Genomic DNA, 14,835 nt, shown 5'->3' with positions numbered 1-14,835 from the left:
GAGTGGAACTGATAACTCTGATAACTCACTCTGCTCCCCAATAATTAGAGAAGGAATGGGAAACAAACAAACAAAGAGCAAACAAAACCAAAACCTGAGTTCAGAAAGTAATTGCTGTAGGTGATCAGGGATTAGGTAATTTTCTCAGTCCTTGGGCGTGAAGGGGAGTTTTAAGCCATATCCACACCATAATGTTTGAAAGGGAGAGTTGAAAAGAACTAAGAAAGACGACCTAAGGAGCCTTGATTTGTAGGTAAGCAAGGGGAAGTTCTCGCTTCCATGAGAATTTATAGAAAAACCTGGAGAGACAATTTCTAGTGGCTTTGTCCACAGAAGCATTCATCTGTAGATATTACTTTGTCACACAGGCTTAGCTTGTCTCTACAGCAAATATAACTCAATGTTTAACCTTGCCTTCAAGTCCCAGAGAGGGTGAGGAAACTAGAAACTATGGATCAGAAATTGTTTGCTTGGATTTTAGGGATTCCATGCAATCTCCTCCAGCAGACCCTACGAATGAGCGTGGATTGTGAAAGCAATGTGTTAGGGGTAGTGACACTGTCCAGAGAGAGTGGAGTGTGTTGATGTATTTAAGGGATTTAAATCCCAGTGGCTGTAGCTTAAGGAAAGCTGCAGCAGAGAAGAGAGAGACAGTTAGTCTAGGCTGCAGTGAATTTTTCTATTACACACAGCACAGAAACGTTTTTCTTGATAGGCATTTCCTTGCATTGCCTAGTGGGTATTCATGGTATTTATTCTTACAGCTTTCTGTTAAAGGCCCAGTTCACACTTCTGTTGTGGCTTTGCAATTTGAAACTGTCAGTCAGGAATGAAGAAGTCTGTTCTGACTTTTTTTTTTCAGGCATATTTCGTGAAGGTAAAATCAAACCAGCTTTCTCGATGAGCGCTGAAATGGATAATTTGGTATCATTCAGATCAGTCATGGAGTACTAGACACTTGGGCAGGGTCATTCTGGATTTAACCGAGGATGTTTTGAGATACGATTAGTTTAACCCTTGAAATTAGTCTGCTTGAAGCAAGTGATTTGCCCTTCCTTGTGAGGCCCAACACAATCTGTATGAATAGAACAAAACTTCTGACTCTCTTGGATCCTTACTTACTTACTTACTTACTTTTCTGTCTTCTAACTTGAACCAAACCATAAGCTGTTTTGAGGTCTCAAGGTCACCTAAGTCAGATTTGGAAATCCACAATTTGAGACTGGAATTGTTCCCTCAGCTCTCTTGGGTCTCCAGTTAACCAGTTTTTGCAGATTTTTGACTCTCAGTGTTTGTAATCATGAGATAGCTGGAGGTCTGTCGTTGTACAAACTATATTCCAGCCTCATTTTGTCACATCCCCAGAACATCATATTAATTGAAAGAAGTTCCAAGACCAGATGCAACTTTAACAACAGCTTATTTGGCTAATGAAAGAAAGACTCTGAATGTGTTCCCTTCAAACGCAGTATTCATCGACTCCCTGCCAACACTAGTTTTCACTGATCTTGATAGACGGAGGTAATATGAATTATAGCTAAATGAGAAAGGTCCTCATAGGCCCTCCTGTTTGATCATTTGTTCAACAGTTTGTGAGGCTAAATAGGAAGTTTATGGAGCTGGTAGGAGAGGTCTTCCTAGTTAACATGTCACTGAGGGCAGGGTTTGAAGGTGTATAGCTTCACTTCACCTCTCTCTCTCTCTCTCTCTCTCTCTCTCTCTCTCTCTCTCTCTCTCTCTCTCTCCAACTGCTGTATCACACCTTTCCCACAATTATGGACTCTGGATCCACAGGTAAAATAAAAATAAACTCTTGCTGACATTGCCTTTGGTCATGGAATTCTGACATGGCAACGGAAAAGTAGCTAGCATAGCAAATTACTAAGTTACTGCTGACACCAGAGGCTTCTTAGCCAATATGCTGATTTTAAATGACTTTTAACAATTTGCTTATATTTCCATAAAATATTATATAATGACTTATCAAGTCCAAGGGCTAAACAGTGATTAATTAATTTTTTTTAAAGTTGGTGTTTGTGATTCATTTAACTTTCACCAATTTAAAAGACTAGTCTACCATTAAAAATTATTTGTTCAAACATCATTTAAATATGAAAATCATCCCTTAAATATAGTGGTGAGTAAGCTTAAGATTTTCCTTCCGATTCAGTGATGGACCAATGCGAGCAGTAGAGCCTTCCCATTTCTTCCTCGCTTTTCCCACATTTTTATTTGTATGTGTGCATGTAGGCACAGATGTGCATCTCAATGAATTCTGATGCAGAGACCGGAAATCAATGTGAGGAGTCGTCCTTAGTTGTCCTCCACTGTATGCTTTCAAACATAGTCTCTCATTTGTTATAAAGTGCAAATGATTTAGCTAACCTGAGTGACCCACTCTTGGCTACTACCTACCGCTATGCTGGACTTCGTCCATAGATGCTGGGATTCAAACTCGGGTTCTCAACATTGGGCAGCAAGCACTGTAGCCACTGAACTGTCTCCCAGTTGTTTTGTTTTGCAATTTAATGAGAAGCCATCTTCTTTCCTTGATTAAAAATTTGAAAATAAGTTTTTGAAGTGATCTAAAAAGACCAATATTGGTGTGTGTGTATGTGTGTGTGTGTGTGTGTGTGTGTGTGTGTGTGTGTGTGTGTGTGTCCATTCATTCATGCACATGCATGTACACACAAAGGTAATTGAAGAAGAGTCTATTGTTTTTAACTTCTGTTCTGGATCTTGATTCTCCAATATGATATCAACTTATATATGCCTGGCCCATGCAAACTACTAAAGGTAACTAAGTGATAGCAACTGTTTTCAGAGTGGATAAGAGAAGAACCCAAGGCCTTTCATGCTCTTGCGGTCTTATGAGGAAGGCACTACTCACAACTAACTTGTTTGATTCATTTGTGGTCTCACTGCAGGGGAAAGACCACAGCACTAGACATCTCGACCCCAGTTAGTTTCTCCCTCAATCCCACCCCTTTCTATTGCAGTAGCTGCATTACTATTATTCATTATTTTAATATCTTGCTGTACTTTAAACCACATGGCTCACCGTTTCCCTCAGAACTAAAGTAAAACAAACCAAAAAGAAGTCATAGAATTTCCCCAGAATTTATGAAGCTTCATGTTCGATACAGCTTGCTTACTCTTTCTCCACAGTTTACAAGAGTAGACATACTCTAATGTGCTGCTGCTGACCACCCTTCATTGTTACCAAGTTGTTTGTTTACATCTTATTCTACGTGAAATAACAGCAGACGCACCTCAGGGTGTTCCTAGACACTGTCACTGCGTCTAAAGATGTTGAAAGTCTTAACTGCTTCTATGGAATTCATTCATTCAATCATTCATTGTAAGACAGAGTGTCTCTCTATATTCCTGGAAAGCATGGATCTTGGACTAGACTGGCTTTAAGTCACAGAGATTCACCTGCATCTGCTTCCTGGGAGCTGGAGTTAAGGGCCTGTGCCACTATTCTTAGCTTCTGTGGAGCTTTCTGAAGACCTACTTATTGGGGTCAATAAAGCTTTCATCAAATATTTTGGCTTTCCCATAAAGACCTCTGAAGACCTCATATTACTGTAGTCTGTGTTCGTGTTTAATTTTAATAACACAGGTCAATTCAGTGCTTTGAGATTACTCATGATTGCTTATCTGTGCAGATGAGAGTGTGTTGGTACAGAACTTTGGGTGACATCATATGAGAATTGTTACTCAAAATGGTCTACACTATTGTTTAGTGTCAGTAATACCTTACATTATCTACTGAGAAATAGCTTGTGATTATTTGCAAAAATTAAAAAAAAAAAGAGGACTCATTAAACTACTTAGAAAGCAAAGGGAAAATTGTTTTCCAGGAAGAACTATATTGTATATCATGCATCTAGATGCCTAGGTGGTATTTTGGAATAGAAACAAAAGTATAGATTTCATTGGTGCATACTTTTAGGGTATTATTATTATTATTATCATCATTATTTATATTATTTTTTTGTTGGTACAACAGGTGATATTATCTTTCTGAATATGTGGGGTCAGAGTGTTTGAACCTTTGCAAAGAGAGACTCAGCCATAGTCGTGGGAACTTCTCCCCAGTTGAGTACAGGATAAAATGCAGTTGCTATTGATTCCACAGGTCCTGCTTGAGGGTAGGAAGAGTTGAATGAGAGAGTCAGTGCTCTCTCAGTCTAAGAAGATTGTAGGCTATTTAGCATGTCCCATGTGAGCCACTTAATTGCTTGCACAAGCTCATCAGGAGGACCTCCAGCTAAAGGAAATCAATAATGTATTCAGCACAGTGGGAAGGTGCTGGTAATGGACTTTTCAGCTGCCCAGAGTGTGCTGTTTGATTTGCTTCTGAGTCCTGTTAGCCTGATCAATAATTACACCAATAAAAAACGTCTGGAGCATCGTGGTCGGGACTTGAGATAGAGATTCTGATTAGGTGATCGTGCGAGTGAATTAGGAATCCAACTTCCACATAGTGTACTCTTAATTATAATGCAGAGGCTGGTTAGTCCAGTTAATTATCAAACTGATAGCTTTAATTCTAGAAAGACTAATAAATGTCTAAATACAAGACTTAAGATCCTAAGATGATTTTTGAGGACGTTTTTAACATACGTATAACAATGAACAAACTTTCTGAGGCAACTGAAGCTGGGCTATGTTGTCTGTAATTAAGACTCTCCATCATCTTCTCCACACTTGACATTTGAAAAAAATGACGAGATTGTTTTATGTTCCCTTTCTCCTTTCCCTTTTTCTTCCACTAATAGTTTACCATATTTAATGAATTTTTTCGTGTGTAAGGAAAAACAATTTTACCTCTCTGTTTCTTATACTATGATTTCCTCATTTTTAAAAAGAAACACAAAAATATTACAGAAGGCACTTAAACAAAGAATATACAGAGCTGACTTAATATCAATACCACTCATATGTGGCTCTAATAATAATGTACTCCTAGATGAGGCAGTGAATTGCTCCTAAATTTACAGACCAACTTATGCAAAGAAACAACACTCTGTTGAACTTATCTTTTCTTTGAAGATTTTACAACTATTTGTAGAAGTGCAAATTTTGATGAAATTGGGGTTTAGACTAAGAAAAAATTTCCAACTCATATCTTCTTAGGAAATATCAGCATGTTTAAAAACACAGGCTCTTGTCATCTTTAAGTGTCATAGACTTATTGGGTAGGTTGCTGTAAAAGATGCATAAATAAGTAAATAAGAAAAGTTCAGCTCACCCAAAATTGCAATATAATGAAACACTGACGGTCTTAGATAGAAAAGGTAGAAGAATCTTCAGAAGTTGCCATGTGATTTGGGATTTCAACTATCGGGAGATGCAACCATGGAAAGACGCTGGGGCATAGGAAACTTCTTTTTAGAGGATCTCGTGAGAGAAAGGGCAATTCTGCCATAAAGGTGAGAGCACAGGTTTGTAAGATTCCGAGTAAACACATAGAGTTATTTTATGTATTAAGTTATTAAGTTATTATTAGTATGTCCATAGATCATACTGAAACATTTAACTGTTGAACTAAATTGGTATCAAGTGTGTGATAGATATTTAATAAGTACTCACTAGATGACCTAATAGACCAGAACTAAAACTAAATGAAAACAGCAATTAAAGTTCTCATATTTCTATAGACCTATTGTTACTGCCTTCTCCAGATAAGGCTGTCATTATCGCACCATTTGAATTATCTGGTTTCTAATCTATTGGGTAAGAGATCATAGAGAATTTACCTCATTTTATTGAAAGGAAAAATGTTAATTAAAACACAAAAGTGTGTTTAGAAAAGAGTCACTGACTCATATGCAGGCCAACAGAGACCCGAGTTAGGGAATATGTTCTCCCTATTTCAGTCTGTCACAACGGTCAGTGGTGTCAGCACAGGCCTGGAACTTGATGGGAAAGCACAATTCTACTCTCCCAGCTCATCCCACAAAGAAAACTCTGGATTTCAGCACACATCCCTGATGACTTATGCACGTACAGTGCCTGACATCTTTAAAAAAATCTTTGTAAAAACCCTCACTGTTAATCATCCCAGAGCTGACATTTAAAACACGTTCTCCCAAGTGTACAAATTCTTTGTAATATTTACATTATGTAAAGAGCAAGGCATTGGTACTTGTACAAATTGTCATATTTCTTGTTTTTAATTTACACATTTTCACATACCATTTGATATTGTAAATCAGTCATTGACAGTAGCACATGAGAGGAAATTGTGTGTCTCTAAATCAGTAAACCTAATACAATTTATTACAGTAAATTCATCTTCATGAATAATCTGATATGTCCACTTAGTAGAAAAGCCGAGGGCTAGAGAGTTTTGTCCTCAATTCTCCTTTAATAAACTTTGTAGGTTATGTTTCACTGAACTGGAGACAAATTTGAACATATCAAAAGGTTATCAATAAATGTTTAAATAAAGAACACTTCTTACCGAAATAAATTCTAAAGCAAAATTTCTTTATAGAATAGTAGCTTGTCAGTTTTTCTGTATTATATGAATGGGCTTCCTCTTTAAATAGTTTATGAGCATTTAATGTAGTTGAGTGATACAAAAGTACAAGAAGATGTAAAATCACTGAGGACTACAGGAAAACGACCACCATGACTGAGCAGTCTGCCTGCCAAACACTTTTCCCTGAAGACAGTCTTTTACAAGAACAGTAATACTTTGTCATGATGTATAATACTGTGCTTTCAGACTTGACAATATATTGTAACCTTTACTGTTTATCGTTACATTTATACTTATTTATATGATATCCAGGCAAGTGTACTATTCAGGCAAGTGGCTACAAGTGAATTTTAGGTTTTCCCTTCTTGTTTCCTACTTTGGGAAGTATTATTCACACACCTACATCCTTTGTTAATCACATTGCATAGCAAACAGTAGAATGGCACCCCCAAGTTTCCCTTTTGTCATAAGGGTTTCCAGTCTTCCGAGAAATGAAGAAGGCATTCCCCTTTGAAAAAGCAGGAACTCAATTTTTGTCAGATACCCCGATTCCTTTTATTTGAAAACTGTCAGAAAGTTCAGTTGTTTTTCATATACTGTTAGGTCCAAGAGAAACCCCAATTTCCTGAACTCCAAAAGGCAGTCCAACGAGTTCAACTTAGTTTACAGGACAATTTCTGGCAATTGGATAAAAGCCAGCAGTCCTCATGAACTTGTAAAACTGGTTCCCCTTTGCCAAGGGGAGTCCATTCCCTTACCACTGGCAGAAGGGACAAATTTGTGGTGCTTAGCAAAGCTCACGCTGCCCTCCAGGCTCCCTCAGTATCTATCACATGCATCTGTTACACATTTCAAAGTCCATGCTAGCATCCCAGCATTCTCATCTTCTCTTCCCCACACGCCTTCCCTTAGCTACTCATAGTGTCCTCTTTCTCTGTTCTGCTTCTCTGTTCTTCCTCCCCTGCTGCTCTCCCCTCTCTCTCTGATAGCCCAGGCCAGGTCTAGTCTACTGGTCCTAAATGGTCATATTTAGCCCACTTCTTTTTCTCTCTGCTCTGGACATATCCAGATGCCCCTCAGTGTTCCTATCTACAACAAAAACCTTCCTTCCCTTTAACTATAGCATGAAGCAGTCAGGTCATCCATTTCTGTACATACAACTCCTATAAAAGCTCAGAGAAATTCAATCATAGCTCTGATGTAAGACTAAATATAATTTGTTGGGTGGAAAGAGTTAAATGAACTTTAACTGAAAAGCTCTCTTTCTTTTCCTCTCAGGGTACAAAATAGCCAAGGGCAACAGCGGATGACTAATGTGTAGAATATCGCAATTAGTATAGCAAGGTACTTACAGGGATCAAATTAAAAAATTCATTAACGTACGCACTTAATTAAGAAACACTTTTCAGTTTACATGATAAATTATGACACCTATTAAATCTTCCGCTACAAGCTGTAATGGCTTCTTTGCTCCCGGGTAGAGAACTATTGCCTTTGAGGTCCTTTGAAACTCCCCAAGGACCAGCGCATTAGTTACAGGTGTATTAAAAACAATGCTTTCCCCTGCAAGGTGCAAGAGACTCTTGATGGAAAACTAATTTAAACTTAAGAAAGCACCAGGGAGCAGGAGGCTATCACATTGCAAGCAACCGACAACACACACACACACACCCACACACACACACACACACACACACACACACACACACACACACACACACTCACAATGACCTTGAAAGGAAGACAAAAGTCTTTGAGATGGCAAGGAAGATGCCCTGCTTGTTTGCTTTTGTGACTTGTTTCTATTTGTCTTCTCACTGACTCTGCTAAGAAGAGGACCCAGAACATAATGGCACTGGGCCTCTTATGTTCCAACTATGTCTTTTACTTTCATTTAATGGAATGAATTAGAGGGGTAAGAAGGATGGAGAAGGAGAAAGAGGGTGGCAGAGGGAAAATAAGAGCTAGAATATAAGATATATCCCTCAGATTCTGGCCGGGTCTGTCTTGGGGAAGCATGGTGGTAGCGTCTGTGTTGTTCTGTTGGAAATCTTCCTTCGATCAGTGTTGTTTCGGAGCCTGGAGCTAGCACAGCTAGAGCATTAACTTTGTTTCCCAGGGTCGCATCTCTTCAGGACTCCTGGTATAATTCTCTTGTCAGAGCAAGGTTTTAACACGTGGTCCTTGCTCATTGGCTGATCTCTGTGACGTCACTGTGGAGGGGCAGGGACTATAACTAACTCTCAAATCACTAAGTAGGAACTTACAAACCCTCTAAACGGCCAGGTCCAGTTTGGGAAACTCTATTTCCCAAAATTCAAAAAGGCAGAAGAGACAAATGGCTCTCTGTGGTACCTACAGCATACCAAAGCACACACTGGCCTCCAGGCTCCCTCAGCATTACAAGTACCTCTTACGAATTGCAAAGTCTAGGATTCTATCCCTTCTCATCTCCTTCTCTACCCTTAAGTCCCTCCAGCTTGTGGGCTCCCCTTCTCCCAGCCATTCCCTTTCCTTATAACCCTGCTAATTCATGATATTGCTGTTCTCCTCCAGTTGTCCCTCTTGTCCTCTCTTCCTCTTTCTTTCTCTTTCTTCCCCCCACCCCCTGCCCACCTCTCTCTTTGCTCTATTCCTGCTTCTCTCATGGCCAGGTTCAACCTACTTTGTTTTCTCTCTTCTAGATGCTTTCAGCTGTCTTTTCCCTCTCTCTCTTATATCTACAATAAAGACCTTCCCCTTTGCCATAGCATGAATACTCATGCCTTCTGTTTATACATGAATCCTTTGAGATTCTCTGTAGGACCCTAACTGCTGTTATCAAACAGTGGGAGAAAGAGTCTAGGCAGGAACTGGGTAAGAATCCGGGGCAAGAATAGAAAGAGAGTGTCTCTCCACTCATTTCTTGCTAAGCTTGTTCCCCTTGAGGTCATGTAATGGATCATACCTTAAACTCCATAGAACAACTGTTGGTATTCGGTCTAAGCCCCGCCCCCACAATTGCCTGGCAATGGCCAGCTGTGCCTGACACTATAAAAGGGGCTGCTTGCCTCCTCCTCTCTCTCTTATCCCCTCTCTCCTTTACTCCCTTTTACCCTCTCTTTCCCCTCTTGCTCTTTGATCTTCTCTGTTCTTGCCCCCATACCCCCCTCCACATGCCCATGGCCGGCCACCTTTCCTCTCTTGTTCTACTCTTCTCTCATTAAACCTTCCACATGGAACCATGGCATTTGAGTGTCTTCTGTCCCGGCATGGGCCAAGATTGAAATTCCTAACACTAGGTGCTTAGAGACACTGAGACTGAGGTGGGTCAGGACAATGGAATTGCTTTTGTATTAACACAGGGCAGTTTGCGGAATTTCCACCATATAAATTGCATTCACCCTAGGTATCACCTAGCAGAAACTGTTTTAAATGAAGTTATGGCCACAGGTTGCTTGGCTATGCTCTGGGATATTAAGCACTTGTATTGTCTGCTTTCCATTGTGCTGTGTGCTGGAGATTCTGTTGTCTGAGCAACAGAAACGCCTGTAACAAAGTTTGGATTGAGCTCTTGCTCTCCACACAATGGAAACTTTCAGCCTTCTAATTTACAATGTAAACCATTTGATCAGTTTTCCCAGTGTGATTTCACTACTTCTAATAATCAGAGATCTTACTGCAGTACCTTGTCCTTATATCCATTGAGTGATGATTGGGAGCCGCAGGTATGAGCCACCCCCGTTCCACAGTGTCATCTCATCACCTCTAGCCTGGAGAACAGAAGCTGCTCTAGATGCCTTCAGGCTTTCCCAGTGTACTTTACTGACAGTTAATTATTTCTATAGTTAAATCTTTCATAAGGCATCCAGTGCCATCCTAAGCAACTGCCTCATACAACATTCCCAATGATCATGATTTCTGCCAGATGATATTCTTTGTTGGTTTTCCCAGAGCTGTTTCTGGAGAACAGGACTAAGCATGGGGATTCCACTAGGAAACATTTGCCATACCAACATGAAAGGAAAGATACAGAATTCTCAAAGGAAACATTGCTAAGTCAGATACCACAGTAGACGCCTAAAATTTAGTCCCATGGGTGATCTCCTGGGGATTGTAAAACCCACAGTTTACATTTATTCCAACCACAGACAAAGGATGTGGAATGCCTGTTCTCAAGGTGTGTGTTGAAATGTGTGTTCCCACAATGCTTTGGTGGAGAGATTCTGGTAAGAATGCTAGTACTTGATCTATAAAAAAAAATTCATTCTTTCATAATTTCATACACGAATGCTGTGTATTTAAATAATATCGTCCACCTTCCCTGATTTCTTCAATTCCTCCTAGATTCCCCTTCCGTTTCCTGAATCTCCCAACTTCTTCCTCATCCTCCATCATCCCTCCTCTTTCTCTTCCCTCTTTCTATAACCAGCTGAAATCAGTTTGTGCTGTCTGTCCACATGAGTATAGCATGCCTCCTCCTCTCAGTGCCTGCTAATGAGCAATGACTCCAATGGTGGTTTGAGTAAAAATGACACCGTACAGTCTCATATATTTGAATGTTTGGTTCCCAATTGATGGGACTTCTTTGTGAAGGAAGAAGAGGCATGACATGGAAGAGATATATACTCTGGTTGGGCTTTGAAGTTTCAAAGTCAATCTCTCTCTCTCTCTCTCTCTCTCTGTCTCTCTCTCTCTCTCTGTTATTGTTATTGTCTCAATATTTAAGCTCTCAGTTACTCAGTAACTCTCAGCACCACATCTGCTTGCTGACCTGCAGCTATACTTTACTTTCCACTGTGATGGTTACCTCCTGACCCCAGTTAAATGCTCGCTTTTATAAGTTGCTTTGGTTATGGTGTCTCTTCACAGCAATAAAAGAATAACTAAGAGTCACCAAGACAGCTCTTCAGCTGGCATGGAGACTCATGAACTCATCCCTTCCCCATGCTACGTTTTCGCACTGTGTGTACACAAGCATCTGGGATTGCCATCATTATGTGGGGAAAAGTGTTTAGATTTAAAGATGCAGATGCTGCCAGTCGATGCTCTCCACACCTTAGGAGGTATCTTTTCCTACTTAACTAGAAACCGTAGTTTAGATGGAAAGAAGAGGTGGATGAGTAAGAGGATGCTTCTCCCCAGAAGAAGGTTTTCAGTGGAAGAGCGTTTATCATAGGGTTGGAGCAAACCCCATGGACAGAAAGTAAACAATGTAAGGGGACACCAGAGATGGGAGAGAGCACTGCTCCTTAAAGAAGTAAGAGGTATATATTACAAAACTCACTTTTCATTATTACCTCAACCCAGTTAGCTACAGGTTAATGGTCATCACCAGCCTTACTTTCTAGTAGCATAAATCATTTACATTTATAGGCAATTCAAATCCAAAATATTATGATGTCCTTTCTAGGAGCTCTTCTGGGCTCCATTCTCCTAGTCTGAGTTCCCTTCAAAATAAAAACTAAGCCCAAACCCTAGCTCTCATATCTGAGCTTAGCCCTGTGTCACCAGGCCTGTCCACAGTTGCTTATGTGTTGTTTTGTATATGTAAAATTTCAGCAGTTGAGGAAGGCAGTTGAAAACCACTATATCATTTTGAATCTTTACCCACTTTATCTAGCAACAACATAATAATAACAAATCCTTATAGCATGCTTAGAAACGCCCAAAGCAAACCTGAGATGGGACCTACTCTTTGACTTCCCCATTTACCGAGTTGTTCACTGAGTGAAGTGGGCACTGACTCAGCTATTCTGATCCTAGAAGTAAGTTCATAACTTCTACCCAGGATGTTTTCCTAAAACAATCACTGGGGCATCATCTCAGCAAATCTCTTGGTTTTTTTTTTTTACTGAAAAGACCTATTAGGGGTAAGGATAGATCCCCCATTTGGTGGATGAAGAGACATCTATGCCACCAACAGTGCGATTATAGAAATACATAGTTAACTCATTCATTTTCCTTTTCAGACAAGATATTCAATGAGCTATGCTTTGTCTCACGTAAGTGTTCGTTCCATTTATTTATTTTACCAATTCAGTCTAACGTTATTTTCAATAGTAATATTTGTACAGTTAGCTGTACAAGAAAGGCCTATGGCTGAAAGTTGCTCCTTTCCATAACTTCCTTGCAGTAGAAATACAGTTAATTTCAGATCCAGAATTTTAAGTAGTTGATTTCTCACACTAGCACGTTGATGTTTTAAAGTAAAACACGAGTGAGTTGTCAAGGTTCTTTAGACATTTGAGTAAATTACTGGGTGAAAATGTCAACATAAGAGGTTTTTTTTCAGGTGATGAGGTATTCACCAATACATCATCCTCCAGCAGAGGTTTTCTTTGCAAATTGTTTTTGTGCAGTAAGATCCCTTACAAATGCCCCAAAACAGCCTGTAATGGCTGCTAATCACCCTTGTGTCAGGGCTTATAGCTCCAATATATCTTTCTCAGACTGCCTCACAAGACAGTTATAGTCTCAAGAAATAGTGTTTCAAAGTGCCATCAAGTACCTGCCCAGTCCCAGATCACCTAAAGGCACATATCTGTTTATGGTAGAGGAGGGCAGTTGTCCTTAGGTGTGAAGGGATTATCATTGAGTTCTGACTTTTGACTTTTTTTTTTCTGGAATAATAAAAAGGGATGAGGGGGGAGAGATCATTTGCTGGGCAAGCATCAATTCAAGTGAGATGGCATGATCGATGGGATGGAATGCTTAAGGGACTCCTGTCACTTTTCCTACACCTCTTGAGTTCCCTCCACAGGGATTTCCCTCAACTTAAACTGCCCTTCTTTCTCTGTCAACAGGGCCATATTTTCTGTTCCAGGCTGTCCATTTGCCCTCATAAAGCTGACTGTGTGATTCCTGGCTTCACTTCACTCCATCTATGCTTTTTTCTTGTTTTGTCATCCAAGATAGCTACTTGCTTCCATTTCTGAGGTAAATAAAGCTTATTGGACTGGACTGGCAACGTGTTTCTCACCAGTGCCTTGATTCTGCTGCTTGTGCTGAATGGCTCTGCTTTATTCAAACCTGTATCTTCATCTCTCTGCCCCATAACAATCGAGCCTTTTGAGTTTTATGTGTATGGACATCTGAGATTCTAATTATTTTGCTTCTCTTGTTGACTGTCTTTGGATTCTGATATACTCAACTTTTTCAAATAGGAGACTTGATTTTAGCTCTTGCTTTCTCAAGTTGTGTCAGAGAATTAATTCCCAGGGACTTTGTTTTCTGTTTGATGATTCCACATTTTATTATAATTCAAATGTCATTAGGTATATTCTCATACTTATACAAACTGTTGTTTATTATATGATTCCTTTAGTGTAATATTTCTATGCATTTATTCTGGAATTAGATACAAGACTGATAGACTAATTTGCAAGTCAGATATTTATCAGATTTTTTTTAAGCAAAAGAAAAGTATATACTAAAATTTTGTGTATGTGTATATGTGTATGCATGCATGCATGCGTGTGTGTGTGTGTGTGTGTGTGTGTGTGTGTGTGTGTTTTGAGAAACTCATAGGACATTTACCTATGTAATTAGAAAGTAAAGCACGTCTTTCTAATTTCCAAAAAACACATTCAGTCTTGTTTGCCTTTTATCTGTGCAACATGTTATTAAATCTTAACTACTCATTGTACAAAGAAGCATCTACTTTTTCTTAAAATATGCATGTTTTTGTTAGGATCTTAAATGTTTACCAAAGGCTTGATGTTAAAGGCTTGGTCACTGTGGTGGATTGAATAGGATGGCCCCATAGACTTGTGTGTTGGAATCATGTGTCTGAATGCTTGGCCCATGTGAAGTGTCACTATTAAAATAGGTGTGATCTTGTTGGAGTAGGGGTGACCTTGTTCATTGGAAGGGTTTTACTGTGGGGATGGGCTTTGAGTTCTCATATGTTAAGCTATACCCAGTGTGGCTTATAATCTTCCTCTACTGTCTTCAATCAAGATATCAAGATATAGAATTCTCAGCTCTTCAAGCACCATGTCTGACTTCATACCATTCTAATTTCTTGCTATGATTATAATTGACTAAACCACTGAACTGTAAGCAAGATCCATTATATATTTTTCTTTATAAGAGTTGTCATGGTAATGATGTCTCTTCTCTACTGGGAGGAGGTAGGACCTGTAGACAATAAGTTGTCATTGAAGGATATTAAATCACCAAGAGAAGAAGGGAAGGAGATATCTGGACACTTGGATGACCAAGCCAGCTTAGCCAGTCAGCAGATTCTCCAAGGCATGACTGAGGATTAAAAAGAAAACAGACAATAGAGAACATTATAACATGACTCCAGCCAGTTCTGAGGCAGAAGTGGGTTTTTTTTATTTTCCAGTCTGTTC

The 14,835-nt window shown here is 39.5% G+C and overlaps 1 long non-coding RNA gene across 1 annotated transcript; it reads left to right on the top strand.

Annotated features, from left to right (window-relative positions):
- Nucleotides 1–8,156: 8,156 nt before the first annotated feature.
- LOC120096509 (uncharacterized) lies at nt 8,157–13,690 on the top strand. The gene is made up of 3 exons (XR_005493034.2): nt 8,157–10,203; nt 12,448–12,480; nt 13,282–13,690. It is a non-coding gene; the product is annotated as an uncharacterized LOC120096509 (long non-coding RNA).
- Nucleotides 13,691–14,835: the final 1,145 nt, after the last annotated feature.

This window comes from Rattus norvegicus, chromosome 14, assembly GCF_036323735.1.
Source record: "Rattus norvegicus strain BN/NHsdMcwi chromosome 14, GRCr8, whole genome shotgun sequence".
Classification (NCBI taxonomy): domain Eukaryota; kingdom Metazoa; phylum Chordata; class Mammalia; order Rodentia; family Muridae; genus Rattus; species Rattus norvegicus.
The sequence above is the reverse complement of the archived record's forward strand: the minus strand, read 5'-3'. Positions and strand labels throughout refer to the sequence as shown.